The 14,256-nt window shown below is 46.1% G+C and overlaps 1 pseudogene; it reads left to right on the forward strand.

Moving 5' to 3' along the window:
* Nucleotides 1-403: 403 nt before the first annotated feature.
* Nucleotides 404-521, forward strand: LOC128133130 (5S ribosomal RNA; annotated as a pseudogene).
* The last annotated feature ends 13,735 nt before the right edge of the window (nucleotides 522-14,256 follow it).

Below are 14,256 nucleotides of genomic sequence, written 5' to 3' on the forward strand. Positions count from 1 at the left end.
ACTTTAAAAGTGGGTTAGATCTGATCCCACATCGGCTTGGAAGGAGAACTAAGCATTCCTTATAAGGGGTGTGGATACCTTCCCTATCACAACGCGTTTTAAAGCCGTGAGGGCAACAGATCCCATAAGAACTCTGCAGTTAAGCGTGCTTGGGCGGGAGTAGTACCAGGATGGGTGACCCCCTAGGAAGTTCTCGTGCCGAGTGGCCCAAAGCGGACAATATTGTGATACGTGCCAGAGGAGGATGTTACAAATGGTATCAGAGCTAGGGCACGGGTCGATGTGTTCGACGGGGACGTCGAACCCTATAATGGGGGGTGAAAGTGGGTTAGATCTGATCCCACATCGGCTTGGAAGGAGAACTAAGCATTCCTTATAAGGGGTGTGGATACCTTCCCTATCACAACGCGTTTTAAAGCCGTGAGGGCAGCAGATCCCATAAGAACTCTGCAGTTAAGCGTGCTTGGGCGGGAGTAGTACCAGGATGGGTGACCCCCTGGGAAGTCCTCGTGCCGAGTGGCCCAAAGCGGACAATATTGTGATACGTGCCAGAGGAGGATGTTACAGTCCGGGCTGAGATCCCGGAGATGTTTGGGTCTATTAAGACCACGTTGATGGAGGAGTTTGAGGAGCGGTGCGCCGCACTTACTGAAGCTGCAGTTGCTGCCGCTACCGCAGCGGTGGCTGCTGCCAGGCCGCAAGGGGGTGATTCATTACTATTCAGGGAATTCAGCAACACGAAACCCCCTGAATTTGATGGGACGCAGGATCCGATTGCAGCTATGAGGTGGATCGCCGACATCGAGGGGTGTTTCTATACTTGCTCATGCCCGGAGCACTTGAGGGTACGGTTCGCCTTGAACCAGCTCCGTCTGGGAGCGAAGGATTGGTGGAAGTTCGTGACAGCGAACTTCACTCAGGCAGAGATTTCGGCGGTGACATGGGAGAGGTTTACGGAGATGTTCAGGGATGAGTACGTTCCCCCGGTAGAGAGGGAGCGATTGATTCAGGAGTTCTTGACCCTTAAGTAGGGTACTGATTCCGTGGCAGTGATCACACGGAAGTTTCATGAGAGGGCAATGTTCTGCCCCGAGCTGGTATCTACGGAGCAGTCGCGAATGAGCCGCTATTTGGGTGTTTTGAAGAGGGAGATTCGGGAGTTTGTGTCAAACTCCACCTATCGTACTTTCACTGAGCTTCAGGCGAACGCCAGGAAGCGCGAGATTGAGTTGGAGACTCAAGCGAGGGAGGAGGCTGAGTCTCGGCAGGTGGATCGACGGCCGGCCCAGTCTCAGCCGGCAGCCAAGCGGATTAAGTTCGCTGATTCGAGGATGGGAGGTTCGAAGGGTCGCACTTGCGCGAAGTGCGGCAAGAGTCACGAGGGGGCGTGTCGAGCTGGTGGTTGCTACAAGTGTGGCAAGGAGGGACATATTGCCAGGGATTGCCCTAAGGGGTTTATGGTTTGCTTTCACTGCAACCAGACAGGCCATCGGAAGGCCGAGTGCCCGCAACTTCGTCAGGGAGCTACACCTACTACCCGGACTACTGAGACCCGACCGGCGAAGGTCGAGGCCCCGAGGGCTCGCGGGAGAGCCTTTCAGCTGACTGCGGAGGAGGTCCGCGCTGCGCCCGATGTTGTGGCAGGTATGTTATCATTCACGTATTTATTTAAAGGTCGAAATGTTATGCTTATGTTAATGTATGTGTAGGTACTTTCCTTGTGAACTCTATGCCTGCTCTAGTATTATTTGATTCGGGTGCGAGTAGATCGTTTGTGTCGTTAGCTTTAGTCAGCACATCGGCATTAGTTGTGAGCCGTTAAGTCGGCCTTTGAGCGTTTCTATTGCGGCTGAGAGGGTGATTTGTGCTACGGAGGTTCTTAGGGGATGCGTGCTAGAGATCTTCGGGGTCGCATTCCCGATTGACTTAATTCCTATTGCGATGGGTGATGTCTGTGTCATCATAGGCATGGACTGGTTGAGCCGATTCAGCGCTGTCATCGACTGCGAGCGTCAGCTGGTGACTATACGAGACCCTAGTGGGGGAGTTCTTACGGTATACGGCGAGGGTACCCGTTCGGGATCAGCTTTTTGTTCGGCCGCTAAGGCGAGGCAATGTCTACAGCAGGGATGTAACGGTTTTGTGGCGTATGTGATGGATACGCGGGAGAGTTCCGAGAGACCGAAGACATTGAAGGAGGTTCCGGTGGTGCGCGAGTTTCCAGATGTTTTCCCCGAGGATTTGCCGGGAATACCTCCTGCGAGACAAGTGGAGTTTGGTATCGATCTAGTTCCAGGGGCGGCGCCTATTGCGAAGGTGCCTTATCGTCTTGCACCTCCAGAGATGCAAGAATTGTCCTCGCACCGATTCTGTTCGTCAAGAAGAAGGATGGTTCACACCGGATGTGTATCGATTACCGGGAACTGAACAAGGTGACAGTTAAGAACCGCTATCCGTTACCAAGAATCGATGATCTATTCGATCAGTTGCAAGGGGCATCTTGGTTTTCCAAGATTGATTTGAGATCAGGGTACCATCAGGTAAGGGTGCGGGATGAGGACGTCCAGAAGACAACCTTTAGGACGCGGTATGGGCATTACGAGTTCGTGGTGATGCCTTTTGGGCTCACCAATGCCCCAGCAGTGTTCATGGATCTCATGAACAGGGTATGCAGGCCGATGCTGGATCGGTCTGTGATTGTATTCATCGACGACATTCTGGTGTATTCGCGGTCTAGGGAGCAGCATGAGGGACATTTGAGGGAGGTCCTTGAGGTACTGAGGTCGGAGAAGCTATATGCAAAATTCTCCAAATGTGACTTCTGGTTACAGGAGGTTCAATTTCTGGGGCACGTTGTAAATCAGGCAGGGATATTGGTCGATCCGGCCAAGGTGGAAGCGGTGATGAGATGGGAGGCACCAAAGTCACCTTCGGAGATCAGGAGTTTCCTTGGGTTGGCAGGGTACTATCGAAGGTTCATTAGGGACTTCTCCAAGATCGCAGTGCCACTTACCAAATTGACCCGAAAGGGTGTTACATTCTCATGGGGACCCGAGCAGCAGACTTCCTTCGAGACACTTCGTCAGAGACTGTGCGAAGCACCAGTATTAGCTCTTCCGGAAGGGATGGAGGACTTCGTCGTATATTGCGACGCATCGATTTCAGGACTGGGTGCAGTGTTGATGCAGAGGGGCCATGTGATAGCCTATGCATCGAGGCAGCTGAAGCCTCACGAAGCGAGATATCCCACGCATGATTTAGAGTTGGGGGCAGTAGTGTCGCTCTCAAAATTTGGCGTCACTACCTGTACGGGGTTCGTTGTACCATATACACGGACCATAAGAGTTTGAAGTATTTGATGGATCAACGCAACCTAAACATGCGCCAGAGGAGATGGTTAGACGTGGTTAAGGATTATGACTGTGAGATCCTATACCACCCAGGCAAGGCTAATGTGGTAGCCGATGCATTGAGTCGTAGGGCGGAGGGTACTCCATTGCGGGACGTATGTTTGAGATTGACGGTGGTGACTCCGGTATTAGATACTATTCGTGGGGCACAGGCCGAGGTTGTGAAGTCTGGGATGCAGAAACAGGAGCGGGTCGTCGGGTTAATTTCAGAGTTCGTTACGGATGGGCGGGGACTTCTGACATTTCAGGGTCGGATCTGGGTGCCATTCGTGGGCGGTACGCGTGTTATTTTGATGGAGGAGGCACATAGATCGAAATTCTCGATCCATCCCGGTGCTACGAAAATGTATCTGGATTTGAAAAAGGAGTACTGGTGGCCTTGCATGAAGAGAGACGTTGCTTGGTTCGTGGAGAGGTGTTTGACCTGCCGTAAAGTTAAGGCCGAGCACCAGAGACCGCACGGTAAGTTGCAACCCTTGGAGATCCCTGAGTGGAAGTGGGATCAGATCACGATGGATTTCATCACCAAATTGCCGAAAACTGCCAGGGGAGTCGATGCGATTTGGGTGATTGTGGATAGACTAACAAAGAGTGCACATTTCCTTGCCATTAGTGAAAGTTCATCAGCAGAGAAGTTGGCGGAGTTGTACGTGAGAGAGATAGTATCTCGGCATGGAGTGCCGACCTCGATTGTTTCGGATCGCGATGTACGTTTCACTTCCAGGTTCTGGAGGAAATTTCATGAGGAGTTGGGTACTAAGCTGCATTTTAGTACCGCATACCATCCCCAGACCGACGGTCAGAGCGAGCGGATGATTCAGACATTGGAAGACATGCTTAGAGCGTGTGTGTTAGACTTCGGGGGTAGCTGGGACGCGCATCTGCCGTTGGCTGAGTTTTCCTACAACAACAACCATCATTCGAGCATTGGTATGCCACCTTTTGAGTTGTTGTATGGTAGGAGGTGTCGGACTCCCATTTGCTGGGGAGAAGTGGGACAGAGAGTGATGGGCAGTACAGAGATTGTACTTCAGACGACCGAGCAGATTCAGCGAGTGAGGCAGAGGTTACTGACCGCCCAGAGCCGACAGAAGAGTTATGCGGACAGACGCCGATCCGAGCTCGAATTCCAGGTCGGCGATTTCGTTCTCCTAAAGGTTTCTCCTTGGAAAGGGGTAATTCGGTTCAGGAAGAGGGGCAAATTGGGGCCCCGGTTCATAGGTCCATTTCGGGTAATTGCAAGGGTAGGTCGGGTAGCTTATCGGTTGGAGTTGCCGGTGGAGCTGAGTCAGATTCACAATACCTTCCACGTGTCGCAGTTGAGGAAGTGTATAGCCGATGAGGCAGCAGTGGTTCCGTTAGAAGATATTCAGGTGGATGCGAGCCTGAATTACGCCGAGAGACCAGTAGCTATCAGGGATCGGAAGACCAAGGTTCTACGGAACAAGGAGATACCTCTGGTGTTGGTCCAGTGGCAACATCGGAAAGGATCGGAGATGACTTGGGAGCCGGAAAGAGAAATGCGGGAGCAACATCCGGAGTTATTCGCAGAATGAGAGACTTCGAGGGCGAAGTCTAGTTCTAGTGGGGGAGAGTTGTAACAGCCCGGAATTTCATGTATTTCTTTAAATTATTTTGGGCACATTTAAGAGGGAACTCGGCGAGTAGGTGCATGACTCGCCGAGTAGGGCCATGTCTTGGTCGCAGTCGCAGATACACGACTGGACTCGACGAGTCCAAGTAAGGACTCGGCGAGTCGACGCTGTTTCAGCTGAACCCTAGCCGTTTCATTTCTGATCGTATATAACGATCTTATGGCCGTCATGTCGCGTCTTTTGGCCGGTTGAAGATCCCCAGGGAGTGTGTGAGCATCTGAAGCAAGAGAGAGGACTTGAGAAGGCTTGAAGAGATTGTTAGACAAGGAGGAGCAAGGTGGTGATCAAAGGAATCGAGTACTGGAGGTTTGGAGACACAGGGAACACGTTTCCAGGTAATCTTCGGATCGAAATCTGTAACTTTTACGTTGTATGCGAGTTTAGGGTTTAGGAAACCCAATTAAGGGTTAGTTAGATTATATTGTTGTTATAAGTGTTAAAAACCCCTATAATAGTATATGTGAAAGTCCAGGAAGCCCTATATCTATATACTTCGAAATCATGCGAAATACAGGAGGCAGCGGATTGACTGCATGGCGAGGACTCCCCGAGTCCAATGGTCAGACTCGGCGAGTAGCTTGAAGATTCACTAGAACTCGCCGAGTTGTTCTTCAGACTCGGCGAGTAGCTTGAAGGTTCACTAGGACTCGTCGAGTTGTTCTTCAGACTCGGCGAGTAGCTTGAAGATCTACTGGAACTCGTCGAGTCGTTCTTCAGACTCGGTGAGTGGTGTCAGGATGTCTATACTCGTCGAGTTACCCTTTGCACTCGACGAGTCCGGTCAAGATTGACCGTTGACCTGTATATATCTTAGAAGGGTCAGTTGTCTTGTTTGATAAGATCATTAACAAAGGCTGTGGTATTATAGGGAACCTGCGGACTAGCGGATTGTGTGCGAGTAGCTCGAAGAGTTTATAGCCTGCGTACTACGAGGTGAGTCTTCTCACTATACTTCACCCGGAAGGGTTTGACTGTTAGACCGGAAGGTCGTGTGGGTTATATTCATGCTATGTCTAGAGAGGTAGATGCTTTATATGTGATGTATGCTTATACGGGCCGGAAGGCGAGACTTTATGTGATAGCAAGAACGGTATGATGTATGATTTATGTGTTATGAGTATTATGTTGCATGTGTTATGTTTTATACTATCATGGGCCGGAAGGCAAAATGCTATGGGCCGGAAGGCAATCTAATACGGGCCGGAAGGCGATATATATTATGGGCCGGAAGGCGATAATATTACGGGCCGGAAGGCAATGTTATGTGGACCGAAAGGTCCGGGCCGGAAGGCGTATGTGGGTAAGTCGTATACTGGGGAACTCACTAAGCATTTATGCTTACTAGTTGTGTTTATGTTTTTCAGGTACTAGTGATGACCGTGGAAAGGCGCCGGCGTGACACGTACACACTGCCACTGTTGAAGATCCTGGAGATTTATTATTTATATTTTGAAATAAACTTGGAATAAACCCTTTTGTCGAATAATGATGTTTTGTTTTTAACGAAAAATTTATTTGAAAATTTGAGCTGTTACAGTCTCGCTGGCTACTATCTCAGGTTCATTCAGAACTTCTCCCGCATAGCGAAACCTCTTACAACCCTGACCCAAAAAGGCGTGGCCTTTGACTGGGAAGAGAAACAGGAAAGAGTGTTCCAAACGCTCAAACGAGCCTTGTGCACCGCACCAATACTATCCCTCCCCGAAGGGATAAAAGACTTCGTTGTCTATTGCGATGCATCAAATCAAGGACTCGGATGTGTTCTGATGCAGCTAGGTAAATTCATAGCCTATGCCTCGAGACAGCTGAAGACACATGAGGTTAACTACACCACCCATGATCTGGAGCTAGGAGCAGTTTTGTTTGCTCTGAAGATCTGGAGACACTACCTGTATGGTACAAAAAGCACGATCTTTACACACCACAAGAGTCTACAACGCATTTTCGACCAGAAGGAGCTCAACATGAGACAACGACGGTGGGTCGAGCTACTCAGTGATTACGAGTGCAAAATTCGTTATCATCCGGGTAAAGCCAATGTAGTAGCCGACGCCCTAAGTCGGAAAGAATATGCTGGTCGTAGAGTCAAATCTTTGACTCTAACTATCCATTCACACTTTTCCACACAAATTAAGGAGGCTCAGCTCGACGCTTTGAAACCTGAAAACGTGGCAGGTGAATCCCTTAGAGGGATGGATAAGAACTTGGAAGTCAAGGGTGGCGGAGCCTTATACCTCATGGATTGGATCTAGACACCGAAACATGGTGGCTTCAGAGACTTGGTCAAGACCGAAGCTCACAACACTTGTTATTCCGTCCACCCTGGTTCAGATAAGATGTATCTAGATCTTAAAAAGTTATACTGGTGGCCTAACATGAAAGCAGATATTGCTACCTTCATGAGTAAATGCCTTACTTGTGCAAAGGTCAAGGTCGAATACCAGAAACCCTCCGGTCTTCTACAGCAATCGGAGATACCAGAATGGAAGTGGGAGCGGATCACTATGGACTTCATAACTAAGTTGCCCAAGACGACGGGTGGAATTGATTCCATATGGGTCATCGTCGATAGGCTGACCAAGTCTGCACACTTCTTGCCAATCAAAGAAACAGACAAGATGGAGAAACTTACAAGAACTTACATTAGGGAGATTGTAAGATTGCATGGTGTTCCCTTATCTATTATCTCGGACAGAGATAGTAGATTCACTTCGAGGTTCTGGCAGTCGTTACAAAGTTCCCTAGGAACTAGGCTGGACATGAGTACAGCCTACCATCCACAGACCGACGGGCAAAGTGAGAGAACTATCCAAACCTTGGAAGATATGTTGCGAGCCTGTGTGATAGACTTTGGGAAAGCATGGGATACCCATTTACCCCTTGTCGAATTTTCCTACAAGAACAGTTATCACATGAGAATAAAGGCAACGCCATTCGAGGCCCTCTATGGCCGAAAGTGCAGACCCCCTCTGTGATGGGCTGAGGTGGGTGATAACCAGTTAACTAAGGGACGAGTTCCCGAAAGCACTCTCACGGGTCCGGAAATCATTCGGGAAACAACAGAGAAGATCGTTCAAATTCGTGAACGATTGAAAGCCTCAAGAGACCGACAAAACAGCTACGCTGACAAGCGGAGGAAACTGTTGGAATTCTAGGTGGGTGAGCAAGTTCTACTGAAGGTCTCACCCTATAAGGGCTTGATACACTTCGGAAAGCATGGGAAGCTCAATACAAGATACATAGGGCCTTTTGAGATTCTCGCAAGAATCGGCCATGTAGCTTACAAACTCAATCTACCCGATGAACTTCGTAACGTACATTCTACATTCCACGTCTCTGACTTGAAAAAGTGTTTCTCCGACGAGACTCTTGTAATCCCACTTGACGAGATCAAGATCAACGAGAGCCTCAACTTCGTGGAAGAACCGGTAGAGATCATGGTCCGTGAGGTCAAGCAAATGAAGCAAAGCCGCATCCCGATTGTGGAGGTTCGCTGGAACGCCAACCGAGGACCGGAATTCACTTGGGAGCGTGATGATCAGATGACACTGAAATATCCTCATCTGTTTTCTTAGTTATTTGTAACTACTTTATTTGTGTAGACTTTAATTTCGGGACGAAATTCCCTTTAACAGGGGGATGATGTGACAACCGGAAATTTTCATTTGGTCAAACCCTAAAAGTCAATCACTTCATATTATAAGCCAAGTTCACTTTTACTTGTTTTTGGGAAAAATAAGTTCATTTGATTATTTTAATAGTTAATCTTTAAACGAACGGGTGAACGGATGGGCCGTCTCGGGTCTCGAAATTTCTAAACCGCAAACACCTCGTGTATTAGAAGTTCGCGGCCAAACTATTAAGTTTGGGTCGAAAAATCACCCAAAAACCGTAAACTCATGCCTTAAGCATGAGTTTACTCCCCAAGATAGTCACTTTATGTTTACTCCCCAAGATAGTCACTTTATGTTTACTCCCTAAACACCAAAAGAGTAATCTCGAAAACCTCTCAAGTATCATCCTAGAATTTATTCAAGATCTTCAAACTAGTAAGTGTTCTAACCATTTCAAGTTGGTATAACACTTCATCTAGTGATTGTACACCTTTTCATCCATCCATATTTGTATTTTGTTTAGATTTGCAAAAACACCAAGAACACACACTAAGTGTTCTTGGACTTTTAGCTCAATTCAAGCTTCCTTATAGTAAGTACTTCCATACTTAAGTCTTATTATGCTAGTATTACATGTTAGCATCAAAAAAATATGTCAAGAACACAAGGAATGAGGTGTTTACGGTCCGAGAATGTTCTTGGGTCGTAAACACCAAGAAAGGCACGAAAGTGTGCCTAAGTCCTTAATCTAAGCCCTAGTTGGATGTTTAAGCCTTCCTTGATATGTTTTAACCTTCCCTTGATGTGTTTAAGCCTTGAAAACCACCAAAGTCCAACACTTTTATGTGTTTACGGTTTCGGGATCTCCTAAAACCATAAACACCTTCAAGTGTGTTTATTTGGGCCATATTCCTCCCTTAGGCCTAAAAACTAACCTACACAATTACCTTGATGAGTTAAGGACTTGAAAACATAGAAATACCAATTTCCATATGGTTTTAAGGTAATAAACCCAAAGGGAAATGACCATGAGGCCGTAAACTCCTCAAAGGAGTGTTTTGTTGCCCTAGTCTCTTCCTAAGGCCTAACCACCAAGTAGAAATGCTTCAAAGGACTTGTAAAACCTCAAAACAACATATGGTCATAAGGTGTAGACTTTACGAATGTAAACCCTTGAGCTTACTGCAGTAAACTCCTTCGGTAGTGGTCATTAAAACCGTAAACTCCAAAGGAGTTTACCCTTGAACTCCAAACACTCTAGCTTTGCCCTACAAACACTTGGATGCAACCCTTGTGATCTTTAACACTTGAAACAAAGTGTTTTCATGTTCTAGAGTGTTCCAACTTAATTTATTAGTTATAAATTGGCTAATTAGTTATATATATGTTCATTATATGATAACTAGGCTCGTGCGCGTGTACAAGTCCCCATTTGTCACCTGGCACCGTATCCGACACTTCAATCCAACCCATTCGCTGCAAGTAAGTTCATACCCCTTAATCAATATTTTAAATGATTTTAAATGCTTTAATGGGAGGAATACAGGTAGAAAACAGTATGCTATTAAAACACTCATATGTATTTTATAACTGTGTTTTCATCCAATAAATTTCACATACTTCAAAATGTGATGCATGAAATGGTTTTCTATCTTAAAATACCTTGGTAACAAAAGTATTAGTTTTGAAATTTTTATTAAAATGACATCAAGTCATTGTTAATTATTGTTCAAAACTCTTAGATGTCTTACAAAACCATTTTTACCTTCTTAAACAAAACTATATCTATAGACTTATGTTCTTATATATATGTATTGATGTTATAGTTTTCATCCTTCATTCAGTTTCCCACACTCTTGTGTAGCAAGGGTGTATAAACCTGCTTGGACAACTAATTAACTTCCATTTAACTATTATAGGGATAGTTAGAAGATACAAAACATTATTCCTATTACAAGGAATTACTTCAGAGTCAGTTCAATCATGAGTCTATACTTTACGTAGATACATTTACCTGTATACACTTACATGGATACTTGTACCTCGATTCACTAGGATGATTTATTATTACCTTCTGTGTAAATTTTCCTACCTATCCCAGTTCAACGGGATATCTAGACGGGACTAACCGTTCTGAAACCCACCTGTTAGCAGCAGTGGTAGATGAACATCTACGGATGCCTATGGTTATTACTTATATTAGGGGTACCTTTACGGGACTAACCATTCCTTTGGCCTACTGTTCGCTACAGAGGTAAATGAACATCTAGGGATGCCCACGGTTATACTTATACTTGGAGTACCTTTACGGGACTAACCCTTCCATAAATGTGCTGTAGCTACAGAGGAAAATTGAACAATCTACGGGTGTTCAAAGGTTATACATTTCGCTAATCGCGATGCCGTGTTAATCCTAATACAAAAGGATAACAATTACATGATTACATTATTCCTATTACTTTATTTTGTGATACATTCACAAAAATGTTGACTTAGACTAAGTACTGTTAGTAATAGTCAAAAAGGAAGGAAAAACTATCATTTTTACTTACAAAACATTCGAGTCTTGGTAGAAGGCTACATTTCATACTAGTAGGAAATAAGGGATTTTCTAGGGTTTTCATACTTATATCAACTGTTTCATTTAAACATTTACATGGCATTCATAACAGATTTCCAAAACAAGACAATGACACTTAAATACTTATGAATTCACCAGCTTTACGCTAATACTCGCTTTCAAAATAACTTGTATTCTCAGGTCACCAGTAGACAGGTACGATGGCCAGGTTTTGAGAAGACGGAGCACAAATGTAGTACCTGGTTTCCGGTATGTGAATTTTATTTGAGCATTGCCCTAATTTAGCCTTAGACTCGGCGAGTCATAGGGTCCGACTCGCCAAGTAGGGACGAGACTCAGGACGCGTTTTAAGTAGGCGACTCGACGAGTCCATATCCTGGACTCGGCGAGTCACCGCTGCGGGATGAAACCCTAAGTTTCAAGGGTTTGCACCCTATTTAAACTCTCATTCCGCCCCAACTCGTCCCCATTCACCCCCCAGAACTCCCCCTACATCGTTTTCCCTTGTTTTCTTGAGAGTTTGAGGTGTTCTTGGTGTGTTCTTGAAGGTTTTGAAGAGTAAGAGGAGTAGATCAAGAAGAGGAGAAGGAGATCAGCCATCCTTGTGTCATTTCAACATTTCCTTTGAGGTATAACCCGTTTTCCCCTTGATTCTATGCTTAAAACTTCATTTGGGTCCTTCTTGGTCAATTCCCCAAGTTTGCATGTTCATTATATGTTGTAATAAGGCGTTTGGCCTTTGGATCTATGTAAGATTGAGCTCCAGGAGCTCAGATCTGTTAGCTTTTTGGCCTCATGAGGCTTGTTAGCCCTAGATCTACCATTTTGAGACATTTTGAGCCTTATAATCCATATTGGTGAATATCCACACGTAAAGTTGGAAACTTTACGTGTGATTCGTGTCCTAGAAGTCCAGATCTATGAATGGCATGGTCTGGAACCGAGCAAATCGGTATATTTAAGGAGTGCATGGCGACGACTCGGCGAGTCGCATAGGTGACTCGGCGAGTCTGGTCGCGAGTCACCGAATTGGTCCCTTCTTCATGTGTCGAGTTGAGCCTTGAGTCACAGGGGGTGACTCGGTGGGTTGGGAGCTGAACTCACCCATGTTAGGACTCGGCGAGTCAATGCCCTAACTCGGCGAGTCCAAGGCAATCTTCATAGCTCAAGAACAGACTCGGCGAGTTGTTCATACAACTCGGCGAGTCTTAGCATAAAGTGTTCATCGGATGAAGATGAACTCGACGAGTTGTTCATACAACTCGGCGAGTAGGATGAAGGTGTTGAATGACAGTTAGAAGGCGAACTCGTCGAGTCATAGCCCGACTCGACGAGTAGAACCAGGGACCCAGGACATTGGTTTGCTAGGGACTCGGCGAGTGGTGATCCACTCGGCGAGTCGGGTCAACTGAAAGTTGACTCCAGCTTTGGCTTAGAGTTAATCCAGGGGTAAAATGGTCATTTTACCTAAAGAACAGTTAGCAGTGTTTGATTGAGTATGTCGTGGAAATTGCAGCCGGAGGACTCCCGGAGCAGCAGCAGTCAGTTAGTTCCCGATCAGTTCAGCAGCTACTTTGAGGTGAGTTACCTTCCAGTAGCGGTGGGTCTAAGGCCACAATGCCGACCCACCAGTAGGAGTTGTATGATAGATGATTGTCTTTGTGATATCATCTAAGTTCGCTAGTACCTGACATGTTATATGCTAGCATGATATGCTGTATGTGATAGTAGTAGAGTTTGGTTGTTCGGACCGAAGGGTAGTCAGACACCCCAGATACGTCTGACAGTATGTGACGATATGTATGCATGCTGGCTTGTTATGTTATATGTGATCGTAGTAGTAGGGGTGAAATAGTCTCCGAGGATCGGTTGTTAGGACCGATGGGTAGTCAGCACCCCAGAATGGCTTGACACGGGTAAGACGGCACCCCAGAATGGCCGTATGGGTAGGTCAGCACCCCAGAATGGCTTGACACGGGTAGGTCGGCACCCCAGAATGGCCGTACCGGGTAGTCAGGCACCCCAGAATAGCCTGGCAGTATATATGTTATGTGTTTGTATGGTATGCGGTACGTTGGGGGAACTCACTAAGCTTTGTGCTTACGTTTACAGTTTTGTTTTCAGGTACCTCTGCATCGAAGGGGAAGGAGCCGGCGCGGTAGCGGCACGTCATACACACACTCTTCGGTTTCCGCATTTATGAGATTTACTGGGATTGTACTCTGATATTAGATGGGATGTACGGTTGGCTTTTGAGAGCTTGGTTGCAATGTGTTATGGTGTGAACAAACAATGTTTCTTTTTATTTAGACAATGTTTTTATTTATTAATGTTTTCTAAAGTAATATCAAAAAAAAAAAAAAAAAATTTTTTTGGGTCGTTACAAGTTGGTATCAGAGCCCTGGTTTGAGGGATTCGGACACGCCTTCGGGAGTGTTTGGACTCAAACCGAGGGATTGAAAGATTTTCCCAAAAGAAATTATTCTTTAAAACCCGGAAAAGAGTCTCGAGAAAGGGTAAAGTGTGTGACGTGCGCGACCGGCCGAGCTCAAGTAAGTATTCCCCATAGTACCCATACAAGTTTATGTTATGTTTATCAGCTTTATGAATATTGCATGCTAGAATAGGCTAAGGATCTAGGAGTGATGCCTTATGTGCCTGTTTATTTGTTACAGCTTATTGAATATTGCATGCTAGAATTGAGTAGACAGCAGTAGGGTAGCCTGTTTAGGTTATGCCTGATAGTATGAGCTTAGCATCCTATGTTAAGTGTCGTTTCTTGTTCTAAGAACAGTTTTGGCTTGAGTCTGTTTTTCCTTATCCGAATGCTGCTTGCTTCGTGCTCGGTGGGATTCTGAGTAATGGGAGTGAGCCACTAGGTAAACACGTCACACCACATGTAATCGGGGTTGAATAATCCCAAGGTGTTGGAACTGGCCCTATTGCGCAGCTCTTGTTTGAGTCCAACCGTTGTAGGGACGGGCCTTTTACTTGAA

This window comes from Lactuca sativa, chromosome 3 (assembly GCF_002870075.4).
Source record: "Lactuca sativa cultivar Salinas chromosome 3, Lsat_Salinas_v11, whole genome shotgun sequence".
NCBI lineage: Eukaryota > Viridiplantae > Streptophyta > Magnoliopsida > Asterales > Asteraceae > Lactuca > Lactuca sativa.